The following is a 15,194-nucleotide window of genomic DNA, read 5'->3' as shown; positions in this document are numbered from 1 at the left end:
ATCCCTATTAGGCTGCAGGAAACTAATTAACTCTACCATAGGTTAGTGCTTATAAACACAAGTACTGTCATATGGCTGCTAGGCCTGTGCAAGGCGGCAAGTTTTTGATTCTGATTTGGATTCGTTCAGTTCCAAGGGACAATGATTCGATTTGGTGATTCAAATCACTATCCTGATTCATTTCAGCTGATTCAGATCCAAAGATTCAGCACTTATTTGGAGATTCAGCCACAGACTTAACAGGCAACAGTCCTCAACCACTCTGAACACAGCTGCCTCCAGCTGGTAAGTCTGTCGTGGTGGGTGGAGCGGGGAGGGAAGGGGCATGGGGAGGAGGCAGATCAATGCTCCCACAGCAAGGGAGGGATTGGGTCTGGGACAAGTTGCCCAGTCAGGGGGGCAGGACTCAGGTAGCGGGGCTTCCGCCACTGTTCGCTGCTGCATACCACCAGTCTCAGAGGGCATGGGAGCAGCTATGTGCCCCTGGATCCGCACGGGATGGGCTGGGCTGGGCTGCGCCCTGGGCAGGCAGTGGAAGGTGCTGGGAGTGGGGGCTCTGCCCTGCCACCACTTGTCCAGCTGGGGTGGGGGGTGCAGCATGCAGGTGTGGCAGTGCCAGGATTGGGGGCTATGCCCTGCTGCTGCTTGCCTAGCTGGGGTGGGGGGGGGGGCATGATGCAGGTGTGGCTCACTCCAGGTGGAAGGCACTGGGAATGGGAGCTATGCCCTCCCACCACTCGCCCAGCTGGGGCAGGGAGGTGTGGGATGGTGCCACTGCACTGCCTCAGACAAGCAGCATGCATCTGTGGAAGCTGGTCTAGCCTCCCCACACCTCCCGGACAAGCTGCAGGTTTGCCCCGCCATGGCCCAGCTGGGCAAGCAGCAGCAAGGCATGGCAGTGGGCACATGCACCAGGATTAGGGAGAGGTCAGTGACAGGGGTGATGGGGAATTTTAGGGTGGCTGCAGCCCCCCATTGCCCCATCTCCACTATGCTGCAGGGCAAGCAGAGTCAGGGCTGCGCTCCAGGCTGCAGCTAGCCTGCGGCTGGGGCTAGCTGCCCAGAGTGCAGCCCTGGCTCCACCCTCCCTGCAGAGCACAGCCGGAAAGTGGGTGGCTAGGGCTAGCTTCCTGGAGCACAGCCTGGCCCAGCCTACCCCATGCAGATCTGAGGGTACATGCCCACTCCCATGCCCTCCTGGACTGGCAGTGCACAGTGGCGGGAGCCCCCCTCCCCAAGTCCTGTGCCCCTCTGCCCCATCTGGGCAGCTTGTCCCAACCCCAGCCCCAATCCCTCCCTCACTGAGGGGGTGTTAATCTGCCCCCCCTCTCCACTCACCACGACAGACTTACCCACTGGAGGCAACTGTGTCCAGCATGGTTGAAAACTGCTGCCCATTTAGTCTATGGCCAAATCTCTCCAAATCAATTTGGAAGCTTCCAATTTGATTCAGACCTTTTAATGTGTCTCCCGATTCAATTCAGATTCAGAAATTCAGCCCCTGAATTGGGCCGAATGTCTTCTGAATTGAATCAGCTACCAAAGCTTCACACAGACCTAATGGCTGCATTCTTTAGTGTGCAGCAACAGATGTGTAGACACTGACAGGGCTGGCTGGGGCATGAGGGTGCTTCAGTGCAGAGGCTGCCTGCTGGCTGGCCCCACTCTGGAGCACCTGTGTGCCCCAACCAGCCCCTCTGCAGCACATTGAGCCAGGTCAGAACAGCCCTGGGCTGGCAAGCTGAACCCCAGGCTCACCTGCCAACCAGGTCTTCTCTGACCCGGCTCAGTGTGCTGTGGTCCTAGGCACACGTTAACACAGTGCCAGAAAGCAATAAACTCCTACACAATATGTGTCATAATTTATTGTAGATGTGCCCTCTGCATAGTAGTTTGTATTGTAATATTTTAAAGGAATCAAGTTATCATTTATTTTACTTTCAATTGCTTTTGACTGACTTCATAATAACTGACAGTCTATATCAGTGGTCAGCAATCTCCTACCAATCTGGCCCATGGAAATGAGAGGCTTTGGTGATGTTATGACAATGTGGGGCTTTAGTAGTGTTTCAGTGGTGGGATGCTTCATCCGTGCTGTGGCCAAGCCAGCAGACAAGAATAGCAGCAGAGAGAAGCAGCAGCAGCTTGGTCCTGGCACTGGTCTGCCCTGGTTCAATGTTGGGTCATTCCAACCCACCTCTAGAAAAAGTTGCCACCCACTAATCTGTCGTTATTTCTGCTCAGGATTACATCCTTTGGCTTCATGGCATAATGGCACAGGGTAATGGAGCAACTATGATACTGACTGTTGTGCTCAACCATTTGCTACTGTCAGCAAAAGGGGAGGGCACCTGTTTGCAAGGTGGAGGCTTCCTCTCCATAAAAAGCAAAAGAAATTGTACTGTGCTTGGAGGGAAAGGGGCTAAGAAAAGACAGAACTGAATTAATAAAAATGTAAAGTAAATGATAGTGTCGGTTTCCAAAGCTTGGTTACTTCCATTACAATTGCCACTTTGAACTTCAATACTTCTGCCAGAAACAATTGACATTTATAGACAAGTGTGATCTAAGAAGTGAAATCCTCCCGAGAATTTCAAAAAGATTTTTTTAAGCAGCAGAGCAGCAGAAGCTCTTGAAGCTTTGGATTCATATTTAGTAGTGAAACACAATAAAACAAGGATAAGTTTAAGAGTCTGAAAGGAAAGAAAAACTGAGTATGATGAGATGCTTTATTTTGCACTATCTTTCCTCTTGTTGGTTGCCTTTCGTGCTCTACACTTCTCATCCTACCAACCATGTGCAAATTACCCTGATCCACCTTACTGCCTTTAGACTTATTTATACAACCTTAGACCCCACTTTCTGGACTACAACCGACATCAGTTCTGAATACAGTCCCAGCTGCGATATTATTGAATAAGCTGGTATTCCTTGTGAGGTCACTAGATGGCATGTGACTGCATCACAGGCAAATCTCTTTCAGCTGCTTCTATCTAATCTTTCTATCTGTCTACGCACTTAGGTGAACTCATCATTATGGCTTCTGAGCACTTAACTAGCATATGCAGTCCACAAAGTTGCATCATAATAGCTTACCAGTTAACCTACTATCATTGAATGCATTTTCTAGTTTATGTGAACAGACTGTATTTGAATGTGCATGACAGAGGGAGAGAATTTTGGTCCTAAAGCCTCTTAGCATAGATTTTTAGTGTCATCCTAAAACAAAGTTGGACTCCAAAACTTTCTGAAGTCTTCTTGCTTCCACAGTTATATCCCATATTGATGGTTAGAGAGTCATGACACCCATGCCTTGGTTCAGTAACTATGTCCTCAAATTGGGAGGAAGTTTTCCCTTATAACAGTATGTATGCATCCCAAGCAAGACAACAGGCAGTTCCCATCATGCTTGCTGTAGGAGAGATCTTTGTAGGCTTTGACCCAACTGGCAGTAGAAAATTCAACATAAAACTTGAATGCTGAAGTAAGCCAAAAAGAATGTGAACAGGTCCATTTCAGTCCAATTACATTTTATGTTAGCACACTTGGTTCTTTGGAAATTTTGTTTTTGTCTTTTATTCTAATTAACCCAAATAATGTAAATCAGATCTGATCAAAATCAATGTACACTAGAAGAGGGAAGGTTGAGAGGGGCAGGTTAGCCACATAAAGGTATGATATCTGCAATGAGAGCCAAGCCACAAAAAGGTTAGCCCTCTATGTGGCCAAGTTAAATAAGACACAATTAGTGCTAACTGAGCTTCCCAGAGCTCCCCAGTGTGGGCTTATGAATGCCTTAAGGGACAGGTTAGCCCCAATTGTGTTTTATTTAACTTAGACATTTAAATGGCTAACTCTCTTGTAACTTGGCTCTTGCTGTATTTATCACACTTCTATATGTCTTAACATAATTTATAACTTGGCTTTTTTTCTACACGTTAAATATTCTTGATTAGGATTGCCATATGTGCGTATACATAAATTACACACACACACTCCTACATGTAGCATACACAAACACACAAATCAATAAGATGGCACTGAGACTTTAGAAACCAGACTCGCAGGGCCATTGTCTTAAGATCATCAAGTAAAATCCTGTATCTTCCCAATATAGCTGCATGTGCCAGCTGTGTGCAATGCCAATTGATCCTCAGGTCTTCTCTATATCAGCTGAAGAAGTGATCTGCACCATCATGAGCAGATGGTACAGAACTGCTTCAGAGCAAGAAAAGGGCAACCTACACAATGAATACCTTGCATCTCCCACCCATTCTCACACAAACAAAGCAACCATGCCTCATAGCTTGACTTTCTCACTGGTAAGGCCGCAAACATTGCTGTAGACTCGGAGACTTGGAGCTGGCAGGAGAGAGAGCAGGCCAGATTGTAACTGTGGTGCAATGAATCATCTTTGTATTCTTATTCTGATCAGAATGGGCACAATCATTCCCATCCCTGTGAGCCGCACTATCTCTCTGGCTGTCATCTGCATGTCAGTGCTGTCACAAGAGAAGCAAGGATTTCTTTGGGTGATATCTTTTATTGCACTAACTGCATAGTTAGGATAGAGCTAAACAAGCTTTTGCACACAAGGCATTCTTCTTCAGGTCTGATTCTTAAATTTGTCCTGCATATTTAAGATGATAATGACCACCCCCTCCTTCTTTTGATAGGCCCTGATCTCCCAGCAATCAATTTTCTCATAGGCCAGTTGGCCAACTACTCTCCCTGGTGGTCTGCATGCAGTGTCCCAGCTGCCTACAAAATCCATCAGTGAGACCTGGTAAGGCTTCAGAAATGCAGAAATCTGGAGAATGTATGCAAATAACATAATGTTAATATGTTAATATATGTATTCAATGACACAGCTTTGCTTGCAAAAATCTCTCTTATCTCTCCAAAGATGTTCCTCAGACTCTCCTCAACTTTGAGCAGGGGGTTGGACTAGATGACCTTCTGAGGTCCCTTCCAACCCTAACTTTCTATGATTCTATGATAAAGAGACAAACACCATAAATTAACAGAAGAATATGTTAGGCATTACTTAGAGAAGCTAAATGTATTCATGTCAGCAGGGCTGGATGGAATAGACCCTAGACTACTGAAGGAATTGGATGAGGTAATTTTAACTCCATTGGCTATCCTCTTTGAAAACTTGTGGAGGTGTGGAAGTGACTGGTGTGGAAGTGGTGACTGGTGTGGAAGTGACTGGAAAAAGGCAAATATAGTGCCCATCTTTAAGAAAGGGCAGAGGGAGGATCTGGGAAATTACAGACCAGTCAGCCTGACTTTGATACCTGGAAAGATCATAGAGAAGATTCTCAAGGAATCCACTGAGGTGGACTTCTAGGTGTGACGCACCTAGAAGAGAACAAGGTGATCAGGAACAGCCAGCATGGATTCACCAAGTCATGCCTGTACAATCTGATTTTCTTCTATGATAAGGTAACAGGCTCTGTGGATGAGGGGAAAACATTGGATATATATACCATGACTTTAGCTAAGTTTTTGACACTACCTCCAACAGGGGTCTACCCTTGATTCATTGTTCTGTAACATCTTTGTTAATTATTTGGACAAGTTGCACTGGCCTGAATGAACACTTAGCAACTTTGTGGATGACAATATATTGGGCAGAGCTGCACACACTTTTGAGCATAGCTCTAGGATGCAGAATGACCCAGATAGACTGGAAGAATGGTCTGCAATCCACCAGATGAAATTCAACAAGGACAGGTACAAAATCCTGCACTTGAGACAGATTAATTACATATGTGGCAGGCTGACTGGTGGCAGCCCAGCTTGCTGGCTTGAACAGGATGGCTCAGGCCGATTGGTTGATATTTCCCTTCCCCACCAGTCAGGAGAAGGCAGGAAGAAGGCTTGTCCCACCCTGACCCTTGGATGAGATGAAGAAGAGGACTTGAGAGGGAACTAAACCCTCAGGCTTTCCCATTGGTCTGTTTCCAATCTGGGGGCAGAGCCTCCAGAAGGACTAAAAAAGCCCAGGTCCCCAGCACACAGGTGGCTTTGACAAGGGACAATGAAGAGGGTTGTAGAGTTGCTGGTGGAGCTGACCAGCAGGGTGGAGCAGTTGCCCTATAAGTGCTTAGAAGACACCTCTGCTGAGTGGGAGGCAGCAAGCAGCTGCATCCCAACCCCGCCATGGAGGGATCCATGGCATCAGTGCACAGATTGGTACATGGAGTGACCGGGAGCAGGCAGTTCTTCAGCAGTTGCACAAGGCAGAGGAGTTCCCCAATCCTCCATGAGACAGGAGCCCTCAGTGCACAGATCACTGTACAGAGCTGTGGAGCTGAAAGGATCGTCGCAGCTTCACAAGGCAGCACTGGTCCCCAACCCAGCATGAGGCAAGAGTCCTTTGTGCATGAATCAGTGCATAGGGCTGCAGAGCTGAAGGGACCGCCATGGCTGCACAAGGCAGCAGTGGCAATGCATAAGGGGTTCATGGGGGTGCTCATGCACCCCCTGAGAGCACTAGTGCATGCCCTGACAGCCAGTGCTCCCCACTTAGGCAACAGGTGGAGGGGCAGGCAGGAGCACCGGTGCCCCCCCTGCAAGTGCCGGCCCTGGGGAGTGGGGACACCAGGAGAAGTGCCCCACTTGTGCTTCCGGGTCAGTGAGATCAGCCATGGGGACCCCCGGTTGCTGACTCACCGCTGGGGGGGGGGGTGGCACACGCCCCACTTGACTCAGGAGGCACCTGTCGCCCATGCAAGGCAGCACGGGTCCCCAACCCTGCATGAGGAAGATGCCCCTTCTGTGCAAAGGGCAGCGCACAGCGCAGAGAGAGCTGAGAGGAACTGATGGGAGGCAAGGCGGGTCCCCAACCCTGCATGAGGCAGGAGCCCTCAGTGCATGGATCAGTGCACAGGGCTGAGAGAGGGCTGACAGGCCCAGTAGCTGCACAAAGCAGCTCGGGCCTTCCTGTAGCAAGTGGCAATGGACATGTCGATCACCCTAGTGAGGGAAGACACCCTGTATCCATCTCACAGATAGAGACAAGCCTAGCCCATCAAAAGCTGCTGGGAGTTGAGGGTTACCCAGGAAGGGGATTTCCACAGGAGAGGAGGGGCCCTTCTCCATTCGGGTGATTTGAGGGAAGCCCCTGAGGAGGAGGGAAGATGACTCCCCTTTGGGAGTAGAGAGGAACCTAGGGCCCCCATTTGTTAAAAGTGGTTTCCATGGTTATGGGGCCCCTTGTAGTCATGGCCTAGAGGAGGGTGATGGTGTTCCCTTAAGGTAGTGGGTTCCTTCCCCTGCTACCATTTCTTCTTGGGGACACAGCTGCTGTGCCACTTTTGCGTTCTGGTTCCTTATGTTGTTGGGATTTTCATTTTAAACTTGCATCTTCAGTGTTGCATTAGGAGAGGATTGTAAGCTGCTCTACTTAGCGGGCTAGTGACTCTATACCTGAATTCATTTTATTCGTTGTTATTATTGGTACCCCATTTGATGTAACATCACTGTGCATGGTCTATTGTCCTATCACTGCCAGAATTTCCTTTGTTGATTTGCTTTCTAACCTGTGTTTTATCAGTAAGTGTTCCCACGCCTGCTGCCTAGAGGGTCCTGTTGAGGGCAGGGCTGCATACTAACCAGAAGACCACAGAGAATCAAGGCCTGTGCCCGAGTTCAGGGTTGATAAGAGTTATTCTCTTTGTAAACTGATCTTTGTAAACAGCATATGTATATGTATATATGCATATAAGTATATGTTTATAAGTTTTATATAATATTGTAAAATTAAACCTTTAAATAGTTAAGTATCACTGGGTGTCCCTGGTCTCTGCTCTGCTCTGTAGGGAAGGGAGGTGAGCTGGCCTGAAGCTAAGGGAGGTGAACTGTCCTGCAGCTAGGCAATCACATTCCCACAGCATACATGCACCCACTGACATCCCTTCAATGGAAGAGGTGGTACCAGCCGTGTACCTCCTGGGGTACACATGTACAAATACAGATAGGAGTGTCACTTGCAAATCAGGGGAAGTGATTCTTCTGCTTTATTTAGCATTGGTGAGGCCTCACCTGAAGCACTCTCTCTGGTTTTGGGTCTCATACTTCAAGAAGGATGTGAACAGTTTAGAAAGAGTCTAGCTCAGAGCAACATAAATGATTAGGGTCCTGGGAAGCAAGATTTATAAGAAAAGGCTGAATGAGGTAGGGTTATTTAGTCTGAAGAAGAGAAGACTATGGTGTGGGATTGTTTGATAACCATCCTGTAAGACCTGAAGGGTGATTACAGAGAGGATGGGGATGAGCTTCTCTCTCTGGCCATAGGGGACAATATTAGGAGCAATGGCCTCAAGCCTCAAACTTAGGTTGGCGGGTAGGAGAAACATTCTGACTATGAGGGTGTTGAAGCATTGGAACAGGTTACGTAGAGAAATTGTGAAATCTCCATCCCTGTACATTTTCAAGAGCAGGACAGACATTTGGCTGGGATGGTCTAGTCAGGGATGATCCTTGAGCAGGGGGTCGGACCTTGTGAAGTCCCTTTCAGCCTTACTTTCCTATGATCCTATAATCCTATACATTATCAAGTCAAGATACCACAACAGAAATACTTTTTACTCTTTAAAGGAAATAGATGTAAGGTTCAATTGAATACATTTTTTTTTTAAAAAGGTCTTATAACAGTCCAAATTCTTCACTTTTTAGACCTGCCCAAACCAGTAACTTACTTGTGACCAAGTATTGTTTTCTTCTTTTTGTTCATTATGCAACAAAACTACAGCCAACAAATTATCTGTGAATTAAGGTTTGAATGTATTGTGTGGTTGATCCCATGGTATTGTTACCAGCTGGATATCTGAAGCATTTTTAAAATGTGAACAAATAGTACATAATTATTGTATATATAAAGGGATGGGAAATGTATATTTTTGCCACGTTGCCAGAAGTACAAATGTTTACCTGGAATGTTTACACAAACACAAACCAATTAACCAATCTTTGCAAATAAATTAAATGGATCACAAATATTGCCAGATCAATTAACAAGTCAGATAAAACGTATTCTTTCAATAATATATATTTTCAACTATAACAAAGTGCTTCTGAATGACAACACAAAAGGCTATAATGAACACATTAACATCTTTATGTAGACTAGACACTGAAGGCTGACAGAAAGTCATACCATATAAATATGAGTTATATACCCTGTCATACAGCTATCAGCCACCTCTCATTACACCCATACAAATTAGTAAGATTGTGATGGCATAGATGAGGGCAGAATTTCTCTCCCCCACTATTATAGCATCTTGTCTCAGATACACAAACTTAGCCCTTAGCATTGGAAGTGCTATCTAATGGGTCCCAAATAATCTTTTGTATTTCAGTAACCAAGCTGCTCTTTTCTTGGGTCAGAGTTGTTTGACCTGAACAGAGCTGTATTCATTATTCCAAGTCCCAATGCCACTATCACTTGCCCTTCACTTTTGAACCAATACTCTTGCTCACAGAAGTGCAAGTTAATGGAAATAAACAATCTAATTTGAAAAGAGCGTTTTTCTTTCCACAAAGCTCCCTTTTTCAGCAAAAACTCAGAACAAAGAAAATGTTCCAGGCAGGACCAATTTAAGTGAGGAAAACAGAAAAATTGATTCAAGAATCAAGGGCTGATTAGAAGGGCATTTTCTCTAAGAAACAAAGAATTGTGTCTGCATCTCAACTCAGGCATGAGTTCCTCCATAATTTGACCATATTCTTTTACTGAATGTAAGTCTGGGAAAGTAAATTTCCTTTTCCCATGTTCTCCCAGTACTGCCGACTACTGCTACAAGACTCCCTTGCTGCTCAGCAAGAAAAGTTATCAAGAAATTCAAGAGCTAGTAGTCACTGCTGCTTCTTTTATTGAAAAAAACTAACCATCTCATTTTGAAATATACATAAAAAGGGACAGAGAAAAAACTGTTTTTCTCCATTTTTCAAAGCAGGTAGCCAGCAAAGTGACAGCTTAAAATTAGGAAGAATCAGGGCAAGATTTTGGGTTCATTGGGACAGGGACTTTGCCTACCTCTTTGCTTATTAAGTGTAGTTTGTAAATGTTGGGGGTCATTGCCGTCTAATTCAGTCTAATTGCAGAATAACAAAATAAATATTTTTTGCTTCTAGCCCTGCTGTTGTTCTTATTTTAAAAGAAAGCAGCTATACAAATCAAGTTAGACAAATTGCAAAATTTCATTGCCTTTAAATTTGCTTTATCGCTTCCCCCGTATCTCCATGTTATAATCCATATTATCAGTGGAACTACTAAAATGATCACCAATTACAAGATTAGCAAGATACCAAGTATTTGTTTAGGTGGGAGTGTAGAGCCATATATTGTCTTCACCCCAAGTGAAACCCTTTACACCAATGGCCTTTTAAGATCAGCCCACATAGAAACAACGGGCACATAAGGTCAACCACTACATAATAGTTATTCTATACAAATATGCTTGTGTAAAAATGGTCATCATCAAGAATAATTAACGTAATGGCAATGTGGCATTAGGGAAGACGAAGAATGGGCAGGTGGTTAGAGTGCTAGTCAAAGGTTTGATTTTCTGCTTGGCCAAAGACTTTCTGTGTGACCTTGGGCAAGCCATTTGGGGCCAAAACCACTAGAGAATGTAGGTGGATGACTCCTGGAATGCACCAAGGTGCCTGCCTAAATCCCCTATAGAATAGCACAGGATAATTTAGGTACTTAAGAATGGGATTCACAACACTCAGCATGTAGATTGGGGAATGGCTAAACCAGACAATAGAAAATACTAAAAAGAGTGTTGTATCCTCTCTCTCCCTGAATTTAAACATCCACACACAGGCCTGAGTTAGGCACCTATGTGAGGTTGAGAGTCACAGTCCAAAACTCACTCCTTAGACTTAGGCCGTGTGTAGACAAAACTTTTGGGGACAGTTGATAATAAGCTTGTTCTTTCTGTTGGAAGTCCAAGGAGGAGCAGGTGAAGGTACCATTGCATTGCTCATCTTTTATATAATATCCTAGTTGGCAACCTGTGACATGAATGACACAAATGGAATAGGCAGACTCTGGTTGTGGCACACAAAATCAGGGAGGGAGCAGGAAACACAGTGACAGACTAGGCAGAGAGCAGAAAGAACTACATATTGGACAGGTAGCATAAAGCAGGGAGAACAGGGAGCAGACAGTGGAGCAACAAATCAGGCAGGGATCAGTGTGGCACTCAGGGAGAGGGCAGAACTTATCTTGTGGCAAGACTGCCAAAAAGGTTGCCCCGCACTGTTCTATTGGTTAGATCTTTCCACCAAGAAGTGGGAGACCTGTGATCGTGATCTGTATGCTTCTTTCAGATTGAAGGCACCTTGCTGAGAAGTCACCCCCTCACAGGCCAGAGGACTGGTTATGAACCTCATTAGATTCAAGGTACCCTTTGGAAAGCTTACAGAAATATAATAGAAAAAGTCTCCTGTTACAAAGAACTCAGAAAGACCACAAGTCAGAATATTTCAGACACTATGGATTCCTATTTTAAATCTCTAGGTTTAGCTTGTGAACTATGTGGGTATTTGCACACCTAACGGTGCCAATATTGCACAGGATTTCACAGCACCTTGGCAGTCCCTAGCTGCAGAGTATAAAAGCCTGCAGCCATTTTGTGCCTTGGGGCACACACACCAGGGAGGCAGCAGGAGCTACTTGTGGCTGCAGCACCCCAGCAGGCCCCGTGTGCACCCCTGGAAAGCCCACAGGCTGTTTTCCTGGTCTTTCCCACTCCAGAGCTGCTGCCTAGCCACAGGTGAGTGCTGCAATGGGCTGCAGTTTGCTGCACCCCTCACCCAACCCTGTGATCCCACCACGGCCTGCTCACCACTGCTGTTCATCCCCCACCTCTCTCTCTTTGTAGGACCATGGTGAAGCACCTTGGTTGCACAGCTGTGACCTTCTAGCTGTGCCCCTGTCGGGGGTGCTGGTCCCAGCCCTCCAGGGCCAGCATCACAGAGACAGCTGCATGGAGGCCCAATCAGCTGGCACAGGGCATGATGTCCTCTTCCTCCCCCATGTTCAGCCCCAGCCCTGTCTGCATGTGCCTGCCCGACTCGAGTCCTAGAGGTGCAAACTGGACCCAGGAAGAGGTACATGGCCTTGTGGTACTGTGGGGCAAGGAAGATGTCCTGAGGCAGTTTGCCCAGGGTAGGCACTCAAATCTCCACATTTATAGACATTAGGGCTGGAAGGGATCTTGTAAGATCATTGGGTCCAGCACCCTGCCCCAAGGGGCAGGAAGTCAGCCGGGGTCAGATCACGCCAGCAAGAGAAGGATCCAAGCATTTCTTAAAGGTATCCAGAGTAGGTGCTTGCACCACTTCTGGGGGGAGTCTATGTCAGACTCTGGAGACTTGGACAGTAAAGTTCTTCCTTATGTCCAGTCTAAAATGGTCTTCCAGCAGTACATGACTGTAAGACCTTGTCTTTCCTTGGGGTGCCCTGGTGAGCAGATGTTCTCCCAGTTCCTGATGCACACCCCTTATGTACTTATATACTTTATGAGGCCTTGGCAGCTGGGATGCATGCTCGGGGTCACTCCCACTAAGCGTGGCAGTGCTGCATGAAGGCCAAAGACCTGCGGACTCAGTGGGTGACCATGACTGGCCACAATTGTCAGTCCAGTGGGCCCCCAGGACCATGCCTTCCATGTGGAAACTGATCTGCATTTTGGCACCCCAGGAGCCCACGCCCGCACACCACCCTGACACCTCCAGTGACATGTCACCAGAGGAGGGGACCTTGGACTTTCAGCACCCTGCCTTGCACTCCTCCCTGACTGCTGCACCCACTAGCAGCCCAGGGAGCCCTGACCGATGGGCCAGGGGGGGCAGCATGGTGGGGCCAGCAGGGCCAGCACCATGGGCCACTAGTTGCCAGAGGTGGTGCAGGGAGGCAAAGTGGGTAGGAAGGGAGCTGCTGCATGCTGGCTTTGTGCTAGACACATGGCACCTGGGCAGGGGTGGGGCTGGGCAGGGCTGTGCAGGCAGAGATGAGCCCTTATGATGGCGGCCACATACTGGCAGATGCCTCTGGCCTCAGCATGGCTGCCAAGTGCTGGCAGCCAAGTGGCCAGTGACTGGAGCTCCCCCAGTGGCCACAGGGGCACATGGCAGGCTGCTCTGATTTGGGACTAAATCTAGTCCCAGGTCACCTGCACATGTAGATGCTGGCCTATTCCCACTTACTGTGCAGTAATTTACTGCACAGTAAATTTAATACAGCATAAATGCATGTGTAGATACACCCTCTGTGCCTCAATTCTCCATGGAAATAACAGTTTTTCCCTGCCTCTCAAACAGTGCTTGGTGTTGAGCTACCCTGCCCCATCTTCTCACAGATAACTGGTGAAGATGTAACTATTAAAGATTTGAAGGTACTTAGACGTTGTATTAATAGGAGCTGTATAAATGCATTAAACAGAAGATTACTACAACGCTATCCATATACCCCACTTGTGTTTCTAAGCATCAACATGCAAGTCAAGAAAATTGTACATTCTTCCCAAAACCATAAGTTTAGCTATTATATCTGTGTAGATACCTTTAAGAGTGTTATGTATACGTTGTTACATTGGCCAAGGGATTGTGGAAGGGAACCAGCGGGAACAGCAGATCAGTAGGCTAAGAAGGCTCTCTGAATAAACAAGCTTTATCATTCTATGGGCATTTTTATGTGCGTTTCCGACACAGCACCAGGTGCTTTTAATTAGAAAGCCACACTAATTAAAAGCAGCCAGCGCTGCATTGGGACCAGATATATCAGCAGCACAGCACATGTCAGCACTGAGAAAATGGCACTGGTGCACTTTGAACTAAAGCACATAAGATGTGTTTTTGTTCAACGCAAGCCACCACCATTTTCTCAGGGCTGACACGTGCTGCACCGCTGATGTACGTGATGTGATGCTGCCGGCACATGTCAATTTATGTGTTTGAGCAGACTCAGTTAAACAAGTCTGCTCCAACAGGCTGGATTTCCAGCATGTCGTAGCAGACTCCCCGCATATGTGTAAGTGCCCTATAAGTTTAACTCCTTGGTCTTTTGAGAATAACATAGTATCTAGCCAACAACTCCTAACCAAAACATTTATCAGGATTCATCTGACATCGTTTTTGACCAGGTCATAAGTTCAAGTAATTTACTTTAGTAAAACACTCATTCTGCTACAAATACCACAGAGGTCCAGGATATTCTACAGCAAGACAATGAAAATAACAACAAACACAACAGCAAACACGTAGAGCTTTTTGCCTCTAAATCTCAAAGCTGCAAAACTTGAGCAAAACCATGATAGGTCTTCATTCCAGGGTATTCCATTCCTATTTACAAACTGTTCTTTCACATATAGCAGTGACTTGTATTTGAGCTTCCCTAGGTATCCAAATTAGCACAGTCATTCCAGACTGGGCCCAGCTGCAACTGTCATTAAAGCAAGACTTGGGTTGGCTTCCGTGAGGCAGGTTTGCAGTGTATACGTCCTACAAAATTAAGTGTATATGGCACATTGCTTAAGAGTAACTTAATATTAAAGTAATTTTATTCTGTATTTTCATGATACAACAAACTGTTTGCATTTCATTAAATATTAACTTGAACCTTCATCTCAGTACACATTTTTGTTGGGAACCATTTGGTGCAGTAGGTGCTAAAGATTTCACTATTATTTCAGGACCATGAAAAGACTCGAATCAGAAACCATCTCTTTTTTTCTCTTCACCCTCCCTTTCCACCCTCCCTGTGGGTCTAGTGAGCACAGGCAGAGGGCTCACACTCTAATTTAAAATAATAAATTAATTGAGTGTAACAAACAAAAGGAGGGACATGCAGAGGTTGCCAGACCAAAAGTAGTAAGCTTGTCTGGTTGCTAAAGCTAATGGCTCCAACATTCATTAATGTTCTAATTCAATTTCAATTCCAACTTAAATAAACTTTTGTTTAGGGCTAAATATAACAATATTAATAAGCAAATAGAAATATTAGACAGACAGAGAGCTAGCCCCTCAGAGCCATAATCATGCTTTTGTACGTGTTTCTGCAGTTCCTAGCTCAATAGATTATAAGCCTCTATGGAGCCTCCTGAGTAACATTGCACTACATTTCATAGACATTAGGGGCTGGAAGGGACCTCAAGAGATCATCTGGTCCA

This window comes from Alligator sinensis, unplaced genomic scaffold, assembly GCF_000455745.1.
Source record: "Alligator sinensis unplaced genomic scaffold, ASM45574v1 scaffold46_1, whole genome shotgun sequence".
Lineage (NCBI taxonomy): Eukaryota > Metazoa > Chordata > Crocodylia > Alligatoridae > Alligator > Alligator sinensis.
This window is presented reverse-complemented; position numbering follows the sequence as displayed.